Source organism: Sus scrofa, chromosome 4, assembly GCF_000003025.6.
Source record: "Sus scrofa isolate TJ Tabasco breed Duroc chromosome 4, Sscrofa11.1, whole genome shotgun sequence".
In the NCBI taxonomy this organism is placed as follows: Eukaryota; Metazoa; Chordata; class Mammalia; order Artiodactyla; family Suidae; genus Sus; species Sus scrofa.
The window spans coordinates 64882738-64895536 of record NC_010446.5 but is presented as its reverse complement, the minus strand read 5'-3'; the positions used below and the strand labels follow the sequence as shown (position 1 = coordinate 64895536).

Genomic DNA, 12799 nt, shown 5'->3' with positions numbered 1-12799 from the left:
AACCTTAGACCTTTTTTTTTTTTTTAACCTTAGACTTTTGACCCAGTGTCCTTTAACTGTAGATTACTACGACCTATATATAGGTTGTATATATAAACATAAAAATAGAGATGTGAACATATATGCAAAAACGGTTCAAAGAAATGGTAGAATCATTTCAAGTGTTTATTTGGCAATTGATGGTTAAATTCAGTCACTGATTGGTTGCTTTAAGGTTAAGAAGGCGTTTGACAAACTTAACTCTTTCACCTTAGAACTGGTGTAGTCACATCGTGGTGAAACATTCTTTTTTAATTTTTTAAAATTTTTTCTTTTTACAGCCACACCCATGGAAGTTCCCGGGCTAAGGGTCGAATCAGAGCTGCAGCTGCTGGCCTACACCACGGCCTCAGCAATGCCGGACTGCAGCTCCCGGCAATGCTGGCTCCTTAATCCACTGAGCCACCAAGGAACTCCCCCATTCATTAATCACAGGAGTGGTGCACATACTCTTATGCAGCTGAATTTTAGTGACTATTTTCTGATATCTAGCCCTGATGAGAAAGGTCAGAGTCCTCTGTTTCTCTCACTTCCCTCATCCGATCCATAAGCAAATCTTACAGCACTACCTTCAAAATATATTCTGAATCTAAACACTTCTCACCATTTCTACGACGACCCCCTTGGCCTAGGCTACTGTCATCACTTGCCTGGACTGTCATAATCACCTCTGGTCTCTGTCCTTCGAGTTTTGTCTCTGATAGGGTCTCTTTCCTGCCAGATGCCAGAATGATCTTTTAAAAATGCAAGAGATAGAGTTCCCATCGTGGTGCAGTGGTTAGCGAATCCGACTAGGAACCATGAGGTTTTGGGTTCGGTCCCTGCCCTTGCTCAGTGGGTTAACAATCGGCGTTGCGGTGAGCTGTAGCAGAGGTTGCAGACACGGCTCGGATCCCGCCTTGCTGTGGCTCTGGCGTAGGCCAGTGGCTACAGCTCTGATTCAACCCCTAGCCTGGGAACCTCCATATGCCGCAGGAGCGGCCCAAAGAAATAGCAAAAAGACAAAAAAAAAAAGAAAAAAAGAAAAAGAAAAATTTTTTTAAAAATTAAAAAATAAAAATGCAAGAGATACAAATGTAAGAGTTCCCTTGCTTTGCTGCAGGTTAAGGATCTGGTATTTACACTGCAGTGCCCAGTACACTGCTATGGTTTGATCCTGGGAACTTTCACATGCATGGCCAAAAAAAACCAAAAAAGCAAATAAACAAACAAAAACCCTCGTCATGTTACTTTTCTGCCCCAAAGACTCCAAAAGCTTTCCAAAATATCCAGAATACAAACTGAACTCTGGACCTGGTGTGATCTCCATGCCGCGTATTGCTCTTCCTCTCTCTCACCAGCCACATGACTTTCTCAGGGTTCTGAATATAAAAAGGCAAAGTGTGTCCAGGACTCCTGGAACCACCGTATCTTCTGCCTGGAAGCTTCTTGCCTTGCAGAGTCATATGTCTCAGGTCTCTTCAGCGTCACCTCCTCAGAGAGAACTTCCTAGCTGTGTTTTCTTTTCTTATTGGGGGGAGGAGCAGTTGCACCCTTGGCATGTGAGGTTTCCAGGCCAGGAACTGAACCCATGCCACAGGAGTGACAATGCCAGATCCTTAACTGCTAAGCCACCAGGGAACTCCCAGGCTGTCTTCTAAATGAGGTTGCCTGCCCCTTGTCACTCAATACCCCGATCTGCTTCATTCATTATTTGCTTCATGATACTTTCCGCTGTCTAAATTTATATTAGATACACTTTTTTTTGGTGAGAACTTATAAAGCTTTATTTAAAGACATTAAAGACTATACAAATAAATGGAGCTATTTCTTCATTCCTAGGTATTCTTGGATAGGAATGTTCAATATCATGATATTTCTACCCCACATGAATCTATAAATTTAAAGCAGTCCCAGCCAAAATTCCAGCTACCTTTCTGAATTTGACAAAACAAGATAAAACTTTAAGAAAAATGCAATGTGTACTTATTTCAGAATAGTGTAATAGTGTAGAACAGAATCACAAATTGACCTATGTGTATATAGGGTTTAGCATATGATGAAGATGACTTTTAAATACAATTCTTGGAGTTCCCGTTGTGGCTCAGTGGTTAACGAATCCGACTAGGAACCATGAGGTTGCGGGTTCGGTCCCTGCCCTTGCTCAGTGAGTTAACAATCCGGCGTTGCCGTGAGCTGTGGTGTAGGTCATAGACATGGCTTGGATCCTGCGCTGCTGTGGCTGTGGCATAGGCCAGCAGCTCAGCTCTGATTCGACCTCTAGCCTGGGAACTTCCACATGCCTTTGGTACGGCCCTAAAAAGACAAAACAGGAAAAGAAATCTAGGAGTTCCCGTCGTGGTGCAGTGGTTAATGAATCCGACTAGGAGCCATGAGGTTGCAGGTTCGATCCCTGCCCTTGCTCAGTGAGTTAACGATCCGGTGTTGCCGTGAGCTGTGGTTGTAGGTCGCAGACGTGGCTCAGATCCCACATTGCTGTGGCTCTGGCGTAGGCTGGTGGCTACAGCTCCAGTTAGACCCCTAGCCTGGGAAACTCCATATGCCGCGGGAGCAGCCTAAGAAATGGCAAAAAGACAAAAAGAAAAAGAAAAAGAAATCTAGATAGTATTAGGAGATGGCTGGATGAGCGCATCACCAGTTCATCAATTATCTGATTTGTTTTCTCAGCTGTGGGGATCATTTCTGCCAGGCAACTCAGACCTAGGTCTTGTTGGCCTGCAGCCCAACCAAGGCTAGAGGTGCCATCTCCATGTGTCAGTGGTGGAATGGAACTTACACACTCACTTTGTGTGTTACTAGGATCGGTTTTCTTTTCCATCTTGGTTCCCCTCATATATCATTGAATATGCTGAAGCCATAGTCATTCCCACGCTCTTAGAAGTATACTCTTCCATGTTATTGAAGAATAAAAAAGACAGACATTGACCCCAAAGGCCTAGCCACCTAAGCAGACACTTCTCTATGAATACCTGAGGTTAGTCCCATAACAAGTATATGTCGAGTTCTTTCCATGTGTAAAATTATGTGGTAAGCACTAAAAAAAGCTGAAACGCAACCATTCTTCCATTTGACCAGACTCTCTTGGAGCTTTCACAAACACTCTCATTTATCTCATTCATAGTCCCTGCTCTCAAGATGTTTGTAATCTATTTGTGGCCTTTTAAGATATGTAAAATAATCAGAGACCAACAGGAAAGTATAGAGTGTAAGCCTAAATTGCTTGGTTAGAGTAAATATAATAGGAATTGGAGTTCCCGTCGTGGCGCAGCAGAAACGAATCCAACTAGGAATCATGAGGTTGTGGGTTCGATCCCTGGACTCGATCTGTGGGTTGAGGATCCAGCGTTGCCATGAGCTGTGGTGTAGGTCACAAACTCGGCTCAGATCCTGCGATGCTGTGGCTGTGGTGTAGGCCGGCAGCTGTAGCTCCCACTGGACCCCTAACCTGGGAACCTCCATGTGCCAAGGGAGCAGCCCTAAAAAGCAAAAAAAAAAAAAAGAATATAATAGTAATTGAGGGCTAGGCAGGCTTGGACTGAATTGGATTCTTCAGAGAAGTTTCCAGAGAGGTTAGGGTTGATCCAAAGCTTTGGCTAATTTCTACACTGGACAACTCATTGCTTACATTAATGTATTTCATGTTCCCAAGTCTCTTGAGTTATGCCTCCATTTAATTTTGTTTCAACTTTGAGATCAGATCTGCCCATATCTAAATATGTCTTAACAAAAGTACATTTTAAAGCCAAATCTAAGTAGTGTTTACATCAGCCACCATTTTACATGACTCAGGCAGCGTTCTCATCCATTAATGCTATTAACTGAACGTGGGTTAGTGCTTAGAATGCAAACAAAAACATACCACTTCATAGTTCTTGCCCTTGCTATATTTCAAAAGAGAAGTGGCCCTGGATTGACAACTCGAAGACGTTCTAGCAGAGAACAGTACCTCTGCTCCCAATCTCTCCTGTATCTTCAAATAGAGGTGCTGAGTTTTTCTGGGTTTTGTTTGTTTTCTTTTTTCAGCTGCACTGGTGGCATATGGAAGTTCTGGGGCCAGGGATCGAATCTGAGCCATAGCTGTGACCTATACCACAGCTGTAGCAATGCCGGATCTTAATCCACTGTGCCAGGCTGGGGATCGAACCACTAAAACCACAGAGACAAACTGGATCATTACCCCACTGAGCCACATTGGGAACTCTGGAGTTTTATTTCCCATGTTACTTATTTGTAGGTTCTTGCTCACAGGACTGGGATGAGTTCAGTAAATTACACTGGTGGTATTCAGGGAACAGGAGAAATAAGACTTGTGAACTTGTTCTGGAGGGAAATTTAAGGAGAAAAAGTTGGCAGGAAGGATGGGATGATGGCACTGGAGTGGGCTGGGACAACCAGTTCGGCACTAGTGGTACCCCTTTTACGTGGCACTTTGGTGACTTAAGACCAGGTTCTAGTTCTTTTTTTTTTTTTTTTTTTGTCTTTTTGCCATTTCTAGGGCCGCTCCCTCGGCATATGGAGGTTCCCAGGCTAGGGGTCGAATCGGAGCTGTAGCCTCTGGCCTACGCCAGAGCCACAGCAACGAGGGATCCGAGCCGCATCTGCAACCTACACCACAGCTCACGGCAATGCCGGATCGTTAACCCACTGAGCAAGGGCAGGGACTGAACCTGCAACCTCATGGTTCCTAGTCGGATTCGTTAACCACTGCGCCACGATGGGAACTCCAGGTTCTAGTTCTTAATGTCAGTACCCATCTAGTCTACCCACACAGCTGTGGTAACTGTATTGACTTATATAGCACAAGGAATGAGACAATATTTTGTAATAATCTGTAGGGAAAAGAATCTGAAAAAGTATATATATTCAGTTTTATATACATATATATATCTGAATCACTGTACTATACACCTGAAACTTACACAGCAATGTAAATCAACTATACTTCAATTGGGGGGAAGGAGTGAGATGGACGGGGAGTTTGGGGTTAATAGATACATGGAGAAATAACAAGGTCCTACTGAATAGTACATGGAATAATCAATCTCTTGGGATAGAGCACGATGGGAAATAATAATACAAAAAAATAAAGTATATATGTATGACAGAGCCACTTTGCTTTTCATCAGAAACTGGCACAATATAGTGAATGAACTATACTTTAATTAAAAAAAAAACCCTATACTTCAATTAAAAATAAAAAAAGACTTAGGAGTTCCTTAGTGGTCTAGTAGTTAGGACTCGACACTTTCACCCCTACAGCCCAGGTTCAATTGCTGCGTGGAACTGAGATCCCACATCAAGCCACTGCATGCTGCAGCTGGGGGGATATGGATATATATATACTTATCATAAGATAGCTTTCAAAATCTTAGTAGTATTGTGGTATTTTTTTCCTATATGGTCTTAGGCTTCTCCTGCTAGTTCTAAAGACTCGAATAAAAATTTTAGATCCTAAGATAGACTTTTTTTTTTTTTTTACTATTTTCTCTTATTATTTTAACTCAAAGTCACAAAAGACAGAAAAAATACAAAATTCGAAAGCAGTGAGCATATGACAGTAGCAGCACTTGGGAAACACAAGCAGCCTTGACATGTGGATTATATTCCTAGGAAATTTACTCTAAGTGGAAATAAAGTGTATCAAATATGATTTTCTCTCAGAAACAGTGATATAGCAGAAGGGTAAAGTTCCTGACCTAGGGCCTTATGCCAACTTTTACCAAATGCAGGACTTAGTAAACTATGAATGATGTATTTTATGTTTCATAGCATAAAGCCTTCTAAAGCAGACATAAATCAATTAAGGAGTGCTGCAAGTAGTCAATAAACATAAAATCCATTTAATATGATGCAGTCTCTGACCACGTTTTCCTGCCAAATGTTATACCGAAGCAAAACAACTCTATGGAGTATGTTTATTAGTTTGATGGACTTCAGGAAGACTTTCCTGAGGACATGTTGACAAGCACCTTGAAGGAACGTTTGGGGCAGTGATTCGATGCCATTTTGGAAAGAGAAAATGAACTCAGTTTTCTACACTTCCCTCGTTTTTTCTTTTTTCTTTTTGCTTTTGAGAGCCGCACCGAGGCAAATGGAGGTTCCCAGACTAGGGGTCCAATTGGAGCTACAGCTGCCAGCCTACACCACAGCCACAGGAATGAAGGATCCAAGCCACATCTGTGACCTACACCACAGCTCACGGCAACACCAGGTCCTTAACCCACTGCACGAGGCCAGGGATCAAACCCGCAACCTCATGGTTCCTAGTCAGATTCATTTCCGCTGTGCCACGATGGGATCTCTCCCCTGGTTTTCTTATATTCTCTTATAGTCAATTTTCCTTTCATAAAACCTAGAGATTAGAACTAATCGTGGCCTGCTAGTGTTCTTGAGGCTGGGATTCATTTCCTCCAAAGGGGAGATAACATATGTTCATGTGAGAAGATGCCTGTTTAAGTGTCAGGAGTTGCATCGCAGGTATAATTGGCAAAGGGCTGGAAGTGTGAACTGCTACAAGTACAAATCACGACACGATCGCTTGCCTGATGTGCCCCCCCTCCAATTTATCACTGCGTGGAAGAAACATTAACCGGGAAACTTTGGTTCTTACAACCCCAGTGAATAAACTCAGGCCCCAAACAAGCAGACCCTGAGAAGGCCTGGGAGTTCTGGACCAGAGCTCAAAACCACGCCAAATGTCGTCACTTTAACGACTATTCCCCAATAAGAAATCACCAGTTAGCCTCTAAGAATCCAATCAATGTCGAGGGTAAAAATGGATCTCTGATAATAATTCTCCAAATCTTGGATTAAAATCCTGAATTTTACGTCAAGCCAGTCTGTGTAACAGGACACAGAACAGTACAATTTGTTCTAATTTGTGCTAGAGGAAAATAAGAGAAACTATTCATTTAATCTTGTATTACATCAAAATTGGTTTGGGAAAAAGTCACAAATTAGTTCCGTCATTTCTGACAACATGATTTTTATCAGCTTGGTTAAATGGTGTGGGGTGGGGGGGGTGGAAGCGGGGATTTTATTTCAAATCTTGGGAAAAAGACCTTTGCATCAACATTATACAGCTATCATTTGCAGATATCAGCGTTCAGAATAACTTTCCTAGAGCTGTGTTTACTCTTTGCAGAACTTGCCCTTTGTCAGTTCCATTTATCTTAAAAGGCCCAGTTATTCCTTCCCTTAGTGTGCGACCAACTCACTAAAGCTGTGTTTATCTCTGCTTGTTTTCTAATCTAGTGGAACCCAGGCGGCAAGATGGTCAGGTATGATTTCCCCTTGAAATGGAAACTGCTGTTTACCTACCATGTTGCAAAGCAGTAGTCTTGTTTTCTAAAATTACCTAAAACATACTAGAAAGCAAGAAGGTCACAAACTAACCTTTGTGGAGTGAAGGTGCTAGTGTCGTCCAGAACTTGTCCTTCAGGAGATGTAGAAAAGTGGTGTTCTCAAGTTCTGAAAGTGGAGTAGGAGCAATGGAGGAGAACCGCCAGGCTCTTAGGCTCTTTTAAGTATTAAAAAAAAAAAAAAAAAGGAATCGAAGTAGGGATTGGTGATCGGTTTTGCCCCTTTAGCAAATCCAGTTTTCTCTGGATTGTTTCTGTCCTGCCTTCACAACAGTAAGTGAATTCCTTTGAAACAAGGAGGCAGTTCTTTCAAGATTTCTTTCTCCGCGGCTCCTTTTTTCTGACCCTTTAAACCCATTCATGGTTTGACCTGACAAATGAAGGGAATAAACGCAGGAAAATTGTGGAGACACTGCAGATTGGGGGGGGGGGCAGGGGGGAAAGAAGTGTTGAAAGACGGAAAACCAGTGTGTATGGAGCTTGAAACTTTGCAGTGGCCTGACCACTGTGGCTGCCAAGAGCAAAGCCATGAGCTAAAGCCAGCCTTGCAATGGAACAGGCCTCAGCCCAATTCAAAACCTGTTTAAATGTCAACACACCTAGAACAGGAGATAAGTCCTCGAAGCAAAATATCGAAACTCATTAAGAGGTACTTGTAAGACTTCAGCTAAGAGAAGGTCTCTCAAGTGACTCCATGGGGAGCCCCATTATTGTCCTTAAGAAAGAGCTTAGCAGTGATTGTAAAATAAAACCATCCACCATTTACGGAGCTTTGTCTGAGGCCAGGTACTTTGAATTTGTCATTGCCATTTAATGGAAGCCCTATTAAATATTGTCATTGCCTCCTTGGGTGGCTACCTCCAGGCATTAGCGACAAAACTGGGATCTGAACCTAGCACTTTATGCGTTTTCTGCTCCACAAAGTAGTTCCCCTCAAAAGAAGTCATCAGTGAAGCTGCTTTGTAAGAAGTAAAGTTCTATCATGTTTTAAAGCTTTCCTATCCTAAAAAAAAAAGCTTTCCTACCCTGCAAAGTCTGGCCAAAGTTCAAAACAGAGCTGTTGTGCAAAGTGACAAGAGCCTGGGTGTAGCTGTCATTCACTGTCCGCCTTATTTACTCCAAATGGAACCTCAATTTGTTTAGTTTGTAAAACGGTGATGATAATAACAACTTAAAAACTGTTTCAAAAACCAAATGAAGCAATGTCTGTAAAAATACTGCCTGGCACATTGTAGGCAAGGCTGGCACTCAATAAACGTCCCTTCATCCTCTTTCCTCATAACTGCTCAGAAACAATAGGAAGTTCCCCTGTGGTGCAGAGGGGTAAGGATCTGGCATTGTCACCTCAGCGGCTTGGGTTGCTGCTGTGGCACGTGTTGGACGGGTTCGATCCCTGGCCAGGGAACCTCCACATGCTGTGGATGTGAGAAAAAAAGCAAAAACAAAAACTATAATCCAAGCAAAACAATAAACTGTGTTCTCCGTCTTGACTAATACCATTCCCCATCTAGTCAGTCCCCTAAGCTGTCAACTTTGAAAGAATCATTCATGGATCTATTATACAAACACTTTTTTTTTTGTTTTGTTTTTTGTTTTTTGTCTTTTTGCCATTTCTTGGGACGCTCCCACGGCATATGGAGGTTACCAGGCTAGGGGTCTAATCAGAGCTGTAGCCACCGGCCTACACCAGAAACACAGCAACGCGGGATTCGAGCTGCGTCTGCGACCTACACCACAGCTCATTGCAAAGCCTAATCGTTAACCCACTGAGCAAGGAAACCTCATGGTTCCTAGTCGGATTCGTTAACCACTGAGCCACGATGGGAACTCCTAAAAATACTTTCTTGCTGTAAAATTGGGTTGTGATGATCATTGCACAACTATAAATGTAATAAATTCATTGAGTAATAAAAAAAAGTTTTAACAAATAAAAAAAGTAAAAATAAAAATGCTTTCTGAGCACTTACCTCCAGCCCAGTAGTCTTCTAGGTGAGACAGGAGAGAAGCGGGCAGGGCGGAGCCTTTGAGAGAATGACAAAGCTGATTAGCCTCAAGATGGCGGAAAGCTCCACTTCCCGCGACCCGAGCCTCATTATGCACTCATTGTAATATATTAGCATGGGGACTGCCCCGCCCACCGGCGCCATGACAGTTGTGAAGCCGAGGAGGAAAGGCCGAAATCGCGCGATGGCCCCATCTCCAGGAAACCACGCCCCTTCCCCAAAATAGGTGGAATAATTCTTCCACTTATTAGCCTATGAAATTACCCAGCCCAGGAGTTCCCATCTTGGCTCAGCGGAAATGAATCTTACATCCGTGAGGACACAGGTTCGATCCCCAATATTCCCTCAGTGGGTTAAGGATCTGGCTCAGATCCAGCATGGCTGTGGTGTAGGCGGGTAGGTATAGCTCGTCTTCGACCCCTTAGGCTGGGAACCTCCAAATGCTGTTTGTGTGTCTCTATAAAAGACACACAAAAGAAAGTGAGAACTTGTTCTTTGTTTTGCGATTTTTCAGGGCCGCACTTGTGGTAGAAGGAGGTTCCCAGGCTAGGGGTCCAATCGGAGGTACAGCTGCCAGGCTGCACCACAGCCACAGCAGTGTGGGATCTGAGCCTCCTCTGCAGCCTACACCACAGCTCGTGGCAACACCAGATCCTTAACCCACTGATCAAGGCCAGGGATCGAACCTGCCACCTCATGGTTCCTAGTGGGAACATGGTTCCTAGTGACCACAACAGGAACTTCTTGTTAAAACATCTTAAATCTATCCCACCCTCTTCTTTGCTCCTACCCTCTCCCAAATGTAAAATGCATTCGCTTCCATCCGTCTTAGGCCAGTGGGTCTCAAAGTTTAGCAGGCATCAGAATTACCTGGAGGGCATGTTCACACCCAGGGTGCAGGAACCCAGCCCGAGAGACAACTGATGACGTTTGATGCTGTCCGTCCAGGGACTAGACTTTGAAAACCAGTGACCTAGGCTATGACCTAGATTTCTATTGCTCTCTCCACCAGTCGCCTCACCATCTTCTAATCTGAGGATCAACATACTCTGGCCCCTCAGGCCCAATCCAGACCGCAGTTTGTTTTTGTAAATAGTTTTATTGGAACACAACCATGCCCATTTGGTGACAGGTTATCTATGGCTGCTTTTGTGTACAAGGCAGATATAGGTACTTGTGACAGAGACATGTGCCTTAGGACATATGACCCATAGAGCCTAAAATTTTGATGATCTGACCCTTTATGGAAAAAAAAATGTGCTGACTTCATCCTTAACATGCTACAAAAATGGACTTTCCAAAAATAAGGCCCACACTGTCACCTCCTGATTTAAAAGTATCAGTGGAATCCAAAGTCCCCAGTGAGGAAGTTCCTGTGGCGTCCCAGTGGTAACGAACCCGACTAGTATCCACGAAGACATTGGCCTCTCTCAGTGGGTTAAGGATCCCGTGTTGCTATGAGCTGTGGTGTAGATCACAGATGCAGCTTGAATCTGGTGTTGCTTTGGCTGTGAGGTAGGCCATCAGCTGCAGCTCCGATTTGACTCCTAGCCTAAGAACTTCCATATGCTGCAGGTATAGCCCTAAAAAAAAAAAAAAAAAAAAAAGGACAGAGTCTCCAGTAATAAGACAAGCTGTCTCATTCTACTTGGCCAATCTCTTTGTACCCTATCCCATAATTTTGCCATCCTGGATGTCTTAATTGTTTCTGAACATGCTAAGATTCAGTCCCATGTCCCTGTCTTCCCCACATCTTGGCTGTCTATCTACAATACTGTTCTGTCTTTTCTTCACAGGGTGAGCAACTGTATCATCTGTGAGTTTCGCGTTTGAGAATTCAACTAGACGCTCTCCAGAGAGAAAGGGAGAAAGAGGACAGTCTGGCCGCCCATTCTGCTTCATGAGTTGGCGTTTCTGAATGAACATGAGACGGGAGGCTTGAATCGGTTGCCTCCTCACTCGCTCAGATCCACCGTGGCTCTCATATGTTCACATGAGTATCTCACCACAGAGGGTGTAATCCCAGTGTTTAAAGATAAGTGTTTTTCCTACAACAGAGCCAATCAACACAAGCCAACTCTTCATCTGGTGCTCAAAGAAGAGCTAACAATCTGTTCCTGAGCTGGAGGAAAATCTGGCTGTTTGGGGCTTCCTAGACACTGGATATCTGGATTCTACATACACAGATACTCTACCTTATGGGTGATTTAAGGGTTCATTTTAAACATCAGCATTTAGAGCCCAAGCCCAAAATAAGACCCAACTCATTCACTTTTTTTTTTTTCTTTTTAGAGCCACACCTGCGGCATATGGAATTTCCTGGGCTAGGGGTCAAATTGGAACTTTAACTGCCAGTCTATGCCACAGCCACAGCAATGCAGGATCTGAGACTCAGCTTTGACCTACACCACAGCTTAGAGCAACGCTGGATCCTTAACCCACTGAGTGAGACCAGGGATCGATCCTGCATCTTCACAGACACTGTGTTGGGTTCTTAACCCACGGAGCCACAGCAGGAACTCCAGATCTGACTCATTCTCTAAGCCTTAGTACAAACATCCTTTCTTCTCATTTTCTCTGTCGTGGGGTCAGTCTTCCTCTGTGTCCCCACAAATACCTTCTGTTCCCCAAGTAATTTGTATATATCTGTATTATAACATTGTGCTGTAATTATTTATTTAATTTCCAGGCTCTCTCCATTAGGCAAAGAGCCATTTGGGGACAAGGGGCACATTTTAGTTGATCTGGCATTTGGGTCTTTTTAAGTATAAACATTTAAAAGGGTTTACTGATGAAATGGATAAAGTCCCACCTACCACATTAGACACCTTCCTTTTCTCTAAAATGATCTATGAACTCCCACTGAACTTTCCCTGAATGCCTATGTTTTAACATCTCAATACATTTTAATTCTTCCAATATTCATTTTCTTTTTTCAACTAGATTTAAGCTTGTTCAGGTCAGAATCTGTAGGCTTACCCTATTCTGACAATAACATAATATTTGCTAGTGGCTTGATCACTGATTTCAGTGCAATGTGTTAAGAGAGGAGGTCTGTGGCACCATGGGTTAAAGATCCCACATTGTCGCTGCAGCTGCTTTGGTTGCTGCTGTGGTGCTGGTTCAATCCCTGGCCCTGGAATTTCCACATGGCATGCAGGTGCAGCCGGAAAAAAAAATAGAGAGAGAGAGAGAGACCAATCAAATTAGTTTTTCCTTGATCAGAGATTTGTTTATTCCTGTTTGTCCAAAGTTATAAAGAGTCAACGCTACAGAGTGAATGTTTCTTTCCCCCCCAAATTCATATGTTGAAACCTGATTCTCAATGTCATGGTATTTTGGGGTGTGACCTTTGGGAGGTGACTATGTCATGAGGATGGAGCCCTCATGAATGTA

The 12799-nt window shown here is 43.3% G+C and overlaps 1 protein-coding gene across 1 annotated transcript in view; it reads right to left on the bottom strand.

The window, feature by feature from the left end:
• The window catches only part of NCOA2 (nuclear receptor coactivator 2), a 357729-nt gene extending 350221 nt beyond the window's left edge, over positions 1-7508 (bottom strand). Inside the window, exon 1 of the mRNA XM_021088456.1 lies at positions 7435-7508. The gene's annotated coding sequence lies outside the window, so the exon portion shown is untranslated. The remainder of the gene's footprint in view (positions 1-7434) is intronic.